The 13,293-nt window shown below is 38.7% G+C and overlaps 2 long non-coding RNA genes across 2 annotated transcripts; one reads left to right on the top strand and one right to left on the bottom strand.

The window, feature by feature from the left end:
• Positions 1-260: 260 nt before the first annotated feature.
• Positions 261-1,210, top strand: LOC116206718. The gene is made up of 2 exons (XR_004156778.1): positions 261-356; positions 816-1,210. It is a non-coding gene; the product is annotated as an uncharacterized LOC116206718 (long non-coding RNA).
• Positions 1,211-2,774: 1,564 nt separating this feature from the next.
• On the bottom strand, positions 2,775-9,055 carry LOC116206719. Its single transcript, XR_004156779.1, has 2 exons — positions 7,216-9,055; positions 2,775-3,101 (listed from the first exon to the last, which is right to left on the bottom strand). It is a non-coding gene; the product is annotated as an uncharacterized LOC116206719 (long non-coding RNA).
• Between the last annotated feature and the right edge of the window lie 4,238 nt (positions 9,056-13,293).

Here is a 13,293-nt window from a genome sequence, read left to right as displayed (position 1 = left end):
ACACTTTTCTTTACAATTAATTATACAATGAAAATTTTAAATTGAAATAATTTTTACTATATCATAAATAAGAGAAATAATAACAAATATCAACTCAGTGACATGATTCCTAAATTCTCTAAAATGAATTTTTCTTTTTGCTGAATGATTATCTATAAAGTGAACAAAATTGGAAAAGAAAAATAAAAAGGAAAAAGACTTTTCCAAAAGTCTCCCTCAATTATTGAGCTCTCTTCCCCTTCTATAAATACCACAATATTCACATACCGAAAGCAGCTAAACCACATCTATTTGAGGGTAGAGAGAGAGAGAGAGAGAGAGCGGCAAATTGAGACGAAATATGGCAAGCCCCCAAGGTAAGTCCTTTAGTCGTAGCCATTTAAAAATGATGCGGCCTCTCGTTTTGTTATATATTGCCATTATTAGCCTATTAAGATTTAAGGCCCTGTTTGATTTGTAAATTTGATTTTAGAATCATGATTTTGATTTTAATTCAACACACTCCACAACAAAAATACATGTTTTCCAAGTCAAATTTATAATCTCATCTCATTTATCATTTTTCACAATCAAAATCAAAATCAAAATCAAACTTACTTTAACTCTAAAATCAAATGCACCATAAAAGTTTCAGACGAAAAGGTCCGTACCTAATTAATTGGTGTACTTGACCGCGCTTGGCCTTCAAGGCAATACTTAGTGAAATGTATGATTTTATTGTACTGCGAACAACTAATGGCAACGGGGATTATCTTGATTCTGAGGTTATAATCAATGATGAGTTGTACTGATTTGTTCTCGTGCTTGACCATCAGCACCAACGAAGATCGAAAAGTGGCCGGACTGTGTAGGAAAGAATGGAGAAGCTGCAGTAAAAAAAATCAAAGACGAACGCGCTGACCTAGAAGTGAAATTAATCACTTATGGTGATCCCTTACCTCCTATAGCCTACGAACCGAAACGCGTTCTTGTTTTCATCGGTTCGGGCGATTACGCCAACATCGTCGTCTTGGTCCCTACAACTGGCTGAGTAATCACGGTACCATATAAAATAACATAAATAAGCTCCTTATAAGAGGAGCCTGTTCGTGGATGTGATAAAAGCAATGTTATGTACTAGTTACCCAAGAAAAAGGGAAATGTTATGTACTTTCTCTTATCAAATAAAATAACATAAATAAGCTCCTTATTAGAGGAGCGTGTTCTTGAATGTGGAGAAATAAATGTTATTATTATACTTTCGCTTCGTCTTAATCTGGGTATCATGTTCGGTTTACATATATTCGTTCATCATATATTTCAATTTTATTAGTGTAACGGGACAGGCGTTGCTCGTGCATTGTTAGTGGAAATATTAGTTTATTTATACCGCATTCCTGTTAAAATATTGAGATATTTACCCCATATATTCCTTAACTGTCTAATATATCTCATGATTTACATTTTTCTCAAAATCTATCCCGCCGTTGTATTTCCGTCAACTTTTGACAGTCTTGCCACTGTGATCCTTTTTATCCGGGATAGATTTGATAAAAAAATTAAAATCATGTGATAGATTTGAAAAAAAAATTAATACTATTGAATAGATTTGAAAAAAAAAATTAAAACCATGGGATAGATTTGGAGCCTACTAACGTTTCATTAACGGCACATATAATATCGGAATATATTTGGAGCAAAATGTAAATCATGAGATATATTTGACAATCTTAAAAGCATAGGATATATTTAAAAATCGGGTAAACCATGGGATATATGAGGTAAAAACTCCTAAAATATATATATGCCGTAAGGTAAGGCAATAGTATGTGTGTGTGTATATATATATATATATATGTATATGTATGTATGTATGAAATGCCCAACTACGAGCATTTGGTAATATTCAATGTTAATAGTAAATTTGATGTGCTATTAGTTGCTTGTATATTTCATTGATGTGCGACGTCTCATAAATTATTTCCTGCTCAACGTAACAATGTGATATTCATTAAACCAAAAAAATTTATGAGATAGTATAACATTTTACTTTTGTGTCAATTTTATCACAACCTTTTAAAACTACACTATTTAGCACAACGTTTAGGAGTATACTGTTAATTAAATGGAAGGTTGATGTGGACCCATGTGGAAGAATAGTGGTCCCAAAACTCTTGTCACATGCGGAATAATCCATATTTTGACCCACCCGATGGCATTTTACTCACCCGACTCCCTCGCCGTCAATATCCAAATCTCATTCCCGCCTCTTCACTTACAAAATTACTCTTTCTGAAAACAACCATACCATCAATAGAATGAAAGAAAAACCACATATTAAACTTATTGCAGTTCATATAGTGAACAATAGGTGAAAAATTGTTAGAAAAAAAATGGAAGCTCCTACTTGTCAAATGAAATGCAAACTGCTGTGGGAAAATCGTTTTCTTTTGTGGGAATAAAAGATGGATAAGTGTGAAGAGAGAGACTGGCAAGCTCATGGGTGAAGAAGTGGGAGAAATGGCAAAGTGTTGAACTGAAGAGAAATTTGGAGCTACAATGAGACGGGAGATGTGTGAGGAGACGGGAATGAGATTCGGGTATTAATGGCGAGGAAGTTAAGTGGGTAAAAGGCATCGAACATGTCGGAATATGGGTTATTTTGTATGGCAAAAGTTTGGACCCATTATTCATCCACGGGTGCGCCATCTCAACCTTCCGTTTAATTTTCACGAAAAATTTGACGTCATGCCATAATTGACACTACACTCTAAACGACGTGCTATATAATGTAATTTTAAAACGTTGTTATAAAATTGACGTAAAAATAAAAGGTTATGCCATAACATATATTGCTTCCATCATCAAATTCTAAGGGCCAATGAAGGAGTATTGCTCTTATTGATTCGCCTCTAAGTGACATAGTCAGAGCACAAACTTATAAAAAAAGTAAAAACTTCTTAACATATTTGTCTCACTCCCAACAGTCTTCACAAACATCGAGCATTATGCTTCTCTCTATAAGCTATTTATATCTATTGTCTTGTATATTCCAACGCAGATACTTGAGGATATCCACATCATTTTTTTGTTTTACATCAGCGCAGTAGTTTCGTCTTTCCCTGCCGCCAAATGAGATGTTTAGTCATTTTCTTTTTCGTTAATAATGTTAATAATCATTGAAAAAGAATAACAATGATATGTAATAGCAGGAGTAATCCAATATAATTTAATTAATAATTATTTCCACAAAAATAAAAATTAATAATAAATGAGTGGGTTGATGTATAGGACACTTGTCCTCTATCGATAGAGGACACACAAGGGAGATGAATTCAACCCACTAAAAATACCAAAAGTTAAAAGATATTTGAGACCTTGTAGAGGATAAGTTCCAATAGAACTCACTCTTCCAAATATGAAACCCCCCACTACTCAGTATTCCAATGAAGCAATGGGAACTGCAAATTTAATTGGCAAATACATGCATTGTAGACAAACAAATGCAATACAAGCAAACAAATTGCAATATAGATTCAAAGTGAAGAACGGTTAGCTGGGACTTGATCTGTTCGCATGAGGATGGAAAGGGTTTAGGTGTAAAGAATCTGGGCAACTGGATTAATACTTCATGTATTATGAAGTTCATTTGTTTATTATTCAAGCAAGCAGGATCTATGTGGATTGCAGGATCTAAGAGAAGACGAGTTTTCTAGATAATTTCCCCGATTCAGATCGATTTGGAAAAATACTTTTGATAGTTCTCAAATTTCTTTTTTTTTTTTCTAATTGAAAATCTAATTAGTCGTCCCTTTTATTTTTAATTATATCAATTCCTCTCCTTGTCATTGGATAGCTCTAATTTTTGTTAGAGGGAGAATATAAGTTGGATATTATTATCTAAATCTCATACTAATAACGGTCATTTAAAATTTTATATATGATTAGTCTCAGGTGTCGAATTTTTTTTTCTTACTCTAAGACACTTTTCTTTATAATGAAAATTTTAAATTAAAATAACTTTTACTAAATAAGAGAAATAATAACAAGTATTAACTCAGTGACATGATTCCTAAATTCTCTATAATGAATTTTTCTTTTTGCTGAATAATTCTCTATAAAGGGAACAAAATTGGAAAAGAAAAATAAAAAGGAAAAAGACTTTTCCAAAAGTCTAGTCTCTCCCTCATCTATGGAGCTCTCTTCCCCTTCTACAAATACCACAATATTCACAGACCGATAGCAGCTAAACCACATCCATTTTCGGGTAGAGAGAGAGAGAGAGAGAGAGAGAGAGAGAGAGAGAGAGAGAGCGGCAAATTGAGACGAAATATGGCAAGCTCCCAAGGTGAGTCCTTTAGGTCTATTTAGTCGTAACCATTTAAAAATGATGGGGCCTCTCGTTTTATATTTTGCTATTATTAGCCTGTTAAGATTTAAAAGTTTCCGACGAAAAAGGTGCGTACCTAATTAAATGGTGTACTTGATCGCGCTTGGCCTTCAAGGCCAAACTTAGTGAAATGTAAGATTTTATTGTACGGCGAACAACTGATGGCAAGGGGGATTATCTAGTCACTAAGGTTTTAATCAATGATGAGTTGTGCTGATTTGTTCTCGTGCTTGACCATCAAATGAAAACCTTTCTTCCTCTGCTCTTTCATTTTATTGACATACGATTAAAATCAGAACAAATGGGACGGACGAGGAAAGTGGCCGGAACTGGTAGGAAAGAACTGGGACTATGCAGTAGAAAGAGTCCAGGCAGACCGCCCTGACGTGACAGTGCACAAAATCACTTTTAACCCAAAACGCGTTGTTGTCTTCGTAGATGACTCCGACATCGTCATCCTGGTCCCTACGACTGGCTAATCAATCATGTTACCATATAAAATAACATAAATAAGCTCCGTATAAGAGGAGCCTGTTCGTGGATGTGATAAAAGCAATGTTACGTACTAGCTACCCAAGAAAAAGGGAAATGTTATGTAATTTTTCTTATCAAATAAAATAACATAAATAAGCTCCTTATTCAAGGAGCGTGTTCTTGAATGTGGGGAAATAAATGTTATTATTATACTTTCGCTTTGTCTTAATCTGGGTATCGTGTTCGGTTTACATATATTCGTTTATCGTATATTTCAATTTTATTAGTGTAACGGGGTGTTTTTTTTTAGCCGAATAAAAGGTCAGGTCAGATTATTAGTTCGTTGTGACTTTTCCAATTAAGAGAATCTAATCACCACGAAATATTCCTTTCATCATAGTTCGCTGAGACTTTAGTTCAATTTGATCACCGCAGCCCCACCAACATACTAGTGAATTAAATCCAAAGCCCACTGGATAAAGTATTATGGGTCGGCCACCGCCATCCCATAATACACTCACATAGTGACGAGCTCTACGTCCTTAGTGAAGTTCGAACTCGTAATGTTCAAGTGGGGCGCTTGATGCTTAACCACTACACCATCGTACCGATGGTAGAGTAACGGGGTGTTGCTCGTGCATTGTTAGTGAAAATATTAAGCATTATATTTTGTTTATTTATACCACATTACTGTTAAAATATATACCCTGTAAGGTAAATAGTCGGTGTCGACCAATCCCTTGAGTCCTCCAAGGTTATGTGCGAATCCCGAGAGAACCAAAAGACCAATCGATCTACCTGGAAGTGATCTAGGAAAAACTCTCATGCTTCGACCTGGACCGCCTGATATCAGGCAAAGACCCAAGTCAAGACATGCGAGTTGTTCCTAAACGTCCATGCTACTCGGACAGCGGGTCTGTGGTTGTAAAAATTTAAGTTTTGAAAAGGGCACTATTGCCGGTTCATGACCTATCGACTTGGTTACCGATTATTAACAAATATATGCAAGTTATTAAAGGCAGTGTTATCAGAACCGAATCGGATGATGAACCGGAAGGGGTATGGGGTCATGGGTCCAATCGGGGGTTCGATGGGTCGGATCGCATGTTTATTAAAATAAAATAAATATTCATATTATTAAAAAAATTATGATAATTAAGATAAAAGTATGATGATTTAAAGAAATATAACAATAGTATAAGAAAGTATCTATATTTAATATTTCTTACTTCAAAATAAATATTTTATTTTAATAAGTACTTAAAAGTAGAGTTAAAAGAACAAAAAAGTGGTGGTAGCTTGGTTGGTAGTATGCTAATATGAAAAATAAGAGGTCATGAGTTCAAATCCTTACACAACCAATCAATTTTTACATTAAATAGAAAACCCATAAAAACCTATAGAACCGACCGGTTCAATGAAATTTTACTTAAAATCGACCGGTTCAATGGGTCCGATGGTTCAAAGTTGCCATTTCGATTTTCAGGCGAATCGGACCGGACATGGTGCCGGTTCTCGGTCCGACCGATCGAACCGGCCGGTCCGGTCCAGTTCTGATAACAATGATTAAAGGTCCAGTGAATTAATTAGTCAAGTGGAACGTCCCAATTGCCCCATGTGTGGAATTATTGAGTTAATTAAAATTTTACCGAATACTTTAGTTTACGGGTTTCAAGCGGTCAGGACGACTATTGGTGGACTACATGTCTGATAAAAACTCTAATTTCCAACCGTTTTGAAATTAAATTCAAGTTTAACCGACTTTACGTGATTATATTAATTCGTGTGAGATGTGTGGAATTATTGAGTTAATTAAAATTTTACCGAATACTTTAGTTTACGGGTTTCAAGCGGTCAGGACGACTATTGGTGGACTACATGTCTGATAAAAACTCTAATTTCCAACCGTTTTGAAATTAAATTCAAGTTTAACCGACTTTACGTGATTATATTAATTCGTGTGAGGTTTTAATTAAAAATGACAATAAGCACCGCAAACACGAATATGGTTACACACAATCACGTCAAATGGAATTTACCGATTTTAAGCTCTATTGATCAAATAGGCCGATTTAACATATTTTTTGATTTTATTCCTTAAAGCCAAATGAGCAAGAGATTCAATTCTTATGGGTTGGTTCTCAAATCAAACAACCAATTTTAAGTCCAATTCTTTAAAATTTCAAGTTCACGCCCGATGTCGATTTTTACCACGACATGCCGGTTTTAAAACACGAATTCATATTAACACCAGCTCGTGCTTTTCCTTTCTTTTTTTTGAAGACTCATTTCACATCATCATCATCTATATAATCATTGAACCGACCGAAGGATGGGCCCCAATCATGGCGCTAAGGTCCGAGAAAATGTACCTTTCCCGAGATAGCTCGAAAGGACCGTGAAACGGGGCACGACAAAGGGTAGCAGCAAGGGAGCATGAGTGGGCAACGGCTGCGACTAGGGAACACAAAATGGGGCAGCATCAGCTGGACAGCAGCTCGGGAACCCCTGTACAGCAGAGGGGATCGTGGCTGGAAATCGTTGAGGGGACTCGGGCCTGCACAAGAAGGAAAAAGGCAGCAGAACAACAGAAGGCAGAGGTGAACAGAATGGGAAAACAAAAGAAAAGGAGAGAAGTCGTAACTTAGCCCGGCTAAAGGCTCGGCAAGGGGGCAACCGTAGAGAAGAGGGGACCAGTAGTCAACTAAAGCATCGGCAGTGGCGATAGTAGCTCAAGGAATCTCAAGGAGAGACAGCATGACGGCTCAGCAACTCGAGGGAAGCACGGGCAACACTGCTGCAGGTTGATAGAAACTCAGCTCGGGATCACGGAGGTGTCGGCTGTCTGTGATCAGAAAATGAGTCGGAGACGTGAAGCTGGCCGGTTGGTCTGTGCTTGAGCTGACGGGTGGTGGTGAGAGCTCGAGAGAGACAGAGAATAAGAGGGATGAGAGTCCGAGAGAGCCCGACAGTTCTGAGCTGTTGTTCTGTCTTTTTTCTGGGAGCCGTGAGGGAAGAAGGAGAGAGTGGACTGGTCTGTTTTGTGACGGGTTGTTGAGATGTGTGGGAACGTGCCAGAGAGGGAAAGAGAGAGAGTGAGAGCAGGCTGGTGGAGAGAGCTCGAGAATGGCTGCCGCCATGGAAACCCAAGCTGGGCATCAGCTACGACGGGATGGAGAAAAGAAAAGGAAGGTCACGGGCTGAGCAGGAGGAAGAAGCTCCAGTCCAGCTGGGAGAAGGCGTCAGCTGAGGGAAAAGGATAGCCGTGAGCTGGAGGGAGGAGAGGGAGAGAGAGAGAGACCGGCTGAAGGAGAGTGAGCTGAGAGAGAGCGAGAGGAATCGAGCTGAGAGAGAGGGAGCCAGCGCGTGAGCTGGGAGAGAGAGAGCGAGAGGGTAAGTCCAAAAATGGACGGAAGTGTGAGTTGAGGGCTGTTCTGCTGTTCTGTTTTCTTTCTTTTTTTTTTTTGTTTTTCCTGCTCGGTCGGTCTGCTATCTGAGTTCGGACTGAGAGAGTTGCAGGTTTCATCCGAAAGGGAAGAATGGGGCCGGTCAGAGCTATAAAGAAAAGGGAGAAGCAGAGGAAAGAAGAGAAAAGAAAAAAAGAACAGGAGGATCCCGTTACAGAGGAAGAGAGAAGAGGAAAAGAAAGAAAAAGGTCGGGCCGGTCAAAGGGGCCAACCCCTTTCTGACGTTTTTTTCTTCTCATTTTTTTTGTTCTTTTTTTAAATTTCTTACGGGCATCTTTGGAAAAATCGATTTCTCGAAATCCGTCAGTATTTTCGGAACTAGAATTTTGAAATGGTAGAATTCGACAAATAATTGACTATATGAGAATTTCAATTTGTATCAATAGAGATCGAATCTCGATAAAATTGATATCGAATCTCTAACGTACGTCGATCGTAATTATTCGATTATTTCTGAATTTCTCGTATTTTCGAATGGACATCCGAAAAATAATTTGAAAACACCATTGTGCTCAGAGAAAATCAAGGATCGATATCATTTGAAAAAATACTTTTCAATCCCGAGCATCGACTCGAATTTTGCAAAAAAAAAAAAATCAAAATTGCTGCACGTAAGGATTGAAATTCTTATCTTGTCAACTGATCATCAAAAAAATGACCCAGGACCACCATTGCATTTAGAAAAATTTAACGATCGATGTGCTAGTTTCACGGGGCGCAACGGAAGCGAAAAAGGAACAGAAATTCAAAATTTCCTACCCGTGAAACTAATTCCAAGACCTACTAGAAGAATAAGAGTAAATAAAAGCGTACCTGGAATATTTAAAAATGTCGACCGAACGTCCCACGCGTGACGCCTCTATCGGTATCCACACCGACTTTGTCGACGAGTTTTCGAGATTGGCGATGCTAGCGGCCAACACTCGAAAGAAATACCGATGCAACACCCGAAATTTTCAGACTAATGGACCTTATTTGAGTTGAACAATTCAACTCAAATTATATATATATATATACTTATATGCACACACATGCATACACTACGTGTATATATATATATATATTAGCAAATATATATGCAGCACACATATATATATATATATATGTCTCTGCTGATATCTATATATATGCACATTGCCCCCCTTTTTATAAGCAATATGGGGGGGACAATTCAAGTCCCTGGCCGATGTGGGACTAACCCAAATTGGGTTTCCACATTACATGTGTCCATACACATGTCTATTCACGTAAAAGCCATGTGTCACCATATTGATCGTGCATCAATTAGGTCCATTTAATCTAATAAATCGAGTCTAATTAATCAATAAATTTAATCTCATTAAATATCCGATTAATCGGTCGCACCATAAATCATTTACTCTATTAGACGATTTTATTTGTTTCAAGATATCTCGTCAATTTAGTCGTAGTGTGTGACCCTGTAGGTTCCCAATTACGTTGACAGTAATATGGAAATCTCTATTTCAATATCACAAACAGTGAGCGGCATCTAGCAATGCATTACTGTTACTCAAGTAATCGGAAAGTCAATTTCTCGACGAACCTCGTGACCTATATTACCGTGTAATATAATCCATTGTCCTCTATATCTCTATTGAGCCCAAGGCATGGTCGATGACATCCTTGTATGGCTCAATATCTCTCTTTCTTGGTTTACCAGGTAAGTCTATCAGAACAAATGAGCTCGATATCGTTATATCGACTCATTTGGGTATGCATACACTTTTAGACTTAACCACCAAGTGGCCGTGAGATATCGCTCCCGTTTCGTAGGAGGGACAAATCCTATCTCGGTCACTCACATTCCTCTCCATGCTCTGTGATATACCCAATAACTGTCTTTATAACCAGCCTGTTACGGTGGCGTTTGACAGTATCAAAGTATATGACATTACATGTAGGAATCCATGGTGACCTCAAGTCAAAGGACCATTACACTATAGTCACTTTGAGATATGCTAATGACAGTCACGTAACAACCCATGTAGCAATCTCATGGCGGATCAGTCCAATACACATTACTCTTAATGTATACATGTGGTGTGATTTGATATCTCCATATCCATGACCTATGAGATTTGGTCATCAATCAACACTCACACTAGTCTAATCGTATTACCGTTGTCCTAATTAACGATAATACTTTGACTATGGACATTTAGGAATAATGTTCAGTAATTATAGGATCTCACAATCAAGTCACACTTGATGCCTATTGAACCTACTATTCCAAGGACATTATTGTGTAAAATCATATTTAGCGCAATCTACACAATAACAGATATGCCTCGTTTTATAATGAAATAGATATCATATTACAAAACTGATTATAGATTGCCTCTAGGGCATACACCAATTCCCAACAATCTCCCACTTGCACTAGAGCCAATCTGGCACATGTCTTATGCCAATAGATCTAGTGTGAGCCTCGTGCTTGCGCTGCACAAGAGGTTTCGTAAGTGGATCTGCGAGATTCTCATCTGTTGGTATTCTGCATATCTTCACATCTCCTCTGTCGATGATCTCGCGAATGAGATGGAAGCGCCTGAGTATATGTTTGGATCGCTGGTGAGACCTGGGTTCCTTAGCTTGAGCAATGGCTCCATTGTTGTCACAATAGAGATCCACTGGGTCTGCGATGCTAGGAACCACAACAAGTTCTGTCACGAACTTCTTGATCCAAACGGCCTCTTTTGCAGCGTTAGAGGCAGCAATATACTCGGCCTCTGTGGTAGAATCGGCTACTGTCTCCTGTTTGGAACTCTTCCAACTCACAACACCTCCATTCAGGCAGAACACATACCCTGACTGCGATCTACTGTCGTCCTTATCGGTCTAGAAGCTAGCATCGGTGTAACCTCTTACAACGAGCTCTTCTTCGCCTCCATATACCAAAAACATCTCCTTAGTCCTTCGTAAGTACTTAAGGATGTTCTTTACTGCAATCCAGTGTCTTTCACCTGGATCTGATTGGTATCGACTCGTCATACTCAAAGCATACGAGACATCGGATCGAGTGCATAGCATAGCATACATGATGGATCCAATAGCCGACGCATATGGAATCTTATTCATGCGGTCCCTCTCCTCTCGAGTAGAAGGACTCTGAGCCTTCGAAAGGCTTATGCCATGTAACATGGGCAGCGACCCTTTCTTAGAATCATGCATGCTAAAACGCCTAAGCACTTTATCTATGTATGCACTCTGACTTAGGCCAAGCAGTCTCCTGGATCTATCTCTATAGATCCTAATACCTAGCACGTAGGTAGCTTCGCCTAAGTCCTTCATAGAGAAACACCTTCCCAACCAAGTCTTTACAGACTGTAGGGAAGGAACGTCATTCCCTATCAGAAGTATGTCATCTACATATAACACCAGGAAGATTACTATGCTCCCACTAACCTTCTTGTAAACACAGGGTTCATCTTCATTCTTGATGAAACCAAACTCTTTGATTGCATCATCAAAACGAAGATTCCAGCTCCTAGAAGCTTGCTTCATCCCATAAATAGACCGTTGTAGCTTACAAACCTTTTCGGCACTATGTGGATCGACAAAACCCTCAGGTTGCGTCATATACACATCCTCGAGGAGATTCCCGTTCAGGAAAGCAGTTTTGACATCCATTTGCCAGATCTCATAATCATAATAAGCTGCAATTGCAAGCAAGATCCTTATGGATTTAAGCATAGCCACCGGGGAAAAAGTTTCGTCATAGTCAACACCATGAACTTGTCTGAAACCTTTTGCCACAAGTCGGCCCTTAAAGGTAATCACATTACCGTCCATGTCAATCTTCTTCTTGAAGACCCACTTACACCCAATGGGTTTTGCCCCTTCAGGTGGATCAACCAAAGTCCATACTTGGTTAGTGTACATGGACTCCATCTCAGATCTCATGGCCACCAGCCATTTCTCAGAGTCAGAGCCTATTACGGCTTCCGCATAGGTTGTAAGCTCATCATTATCTATGAGCAATACGTCATTATCTTGAGTCACGAGAAATCCATATCTCTCGGGCTCATGACGTATCCTACCAGACCTACGAGGCTCATGTGTCACTTGTGCAGAAGATTGTGCCACAACAACTTGTGGTACTTGCTCTGCAACCTCACCCGTCGATTGGTCAATATCATTTTGTGGTAGAACTTCCCCAAGTTCTAATTTCCTCCCACTAGTTCCTTTGGAGAGAAACTCTTTCTCAAGGAATACCGCAGTTCGAGCAATAAGCACTTTGCCCTCGATGGGATTATAGAAATAGTATCCTCGAGTTTCCTTAGGATACCCCACAAAGTAACATTTGTCCGATTTAGGGCCAAGCTTATCCGAAGACAATCTCTTCACATAAGCTTCGCAACCCCATATCTTTAGAAAAGACATCTTGGGACACTTCTCATACCACATCTCATATGGTGTCCTTTCAACTGATTTCGACGGAGCATTGTTTAATATGAGAGCAGCTGTCTGTAGAGCATATCCCCAGAAGGAGTCAGGTAAGTTTGCATGACTCATCAAAGATCGAACCATATCTAATAAAGCTCGATTCCTCCTTTCAGCTACACCATTCCACTGTGGTGTTCCAGGTGGAGTCAGTTGAGATAAAATCCCACACTGTTTAAGATAGTCAGCGAACTCATAGCTCAAATATTCACCTCCTCGATCTGATCGAAGAACTTTAATACTCTTACCCAACTGATTCTCCACTTCATTCTTAAATTCTTTGAACTTTTCAAAGTATTCAGATTTGTGTTTCATCAAATACACATATCCAAATCTACTGAAATCATCAGTAAATGTAATGAAGTAGAGATACCCACCTCTAGCAAGCTTGTTCACTGGTCCACATACATTGGTATGTATGAGAGCCAGATGATCACTAGCTCGCTCACCTTTTCCGGTAAAAGGGGCCTTAGTCATTTTCCCCATTAAGCAAGGTTCGCATGTCTCGATTGATTCTAAATC

This window comes from Punica granatum, chromosome 5 (assembly GCF_007655135.1).
Source record: "Punica granatum isolate Tunisia-2019 chromosome 5, ASM765513v2, whole genome shotgun sequence".
In the NCBI taxonomy this organism is placed as follows: Eukaryota; Viridiplantae; Streptophyta; class Magnoliopsida; order Myrtales; family Lythraceae; genus Punica; species Punica granatum.
This window is presented reverse-complemented; position numbering and strand designations above follow the sequence as displayed.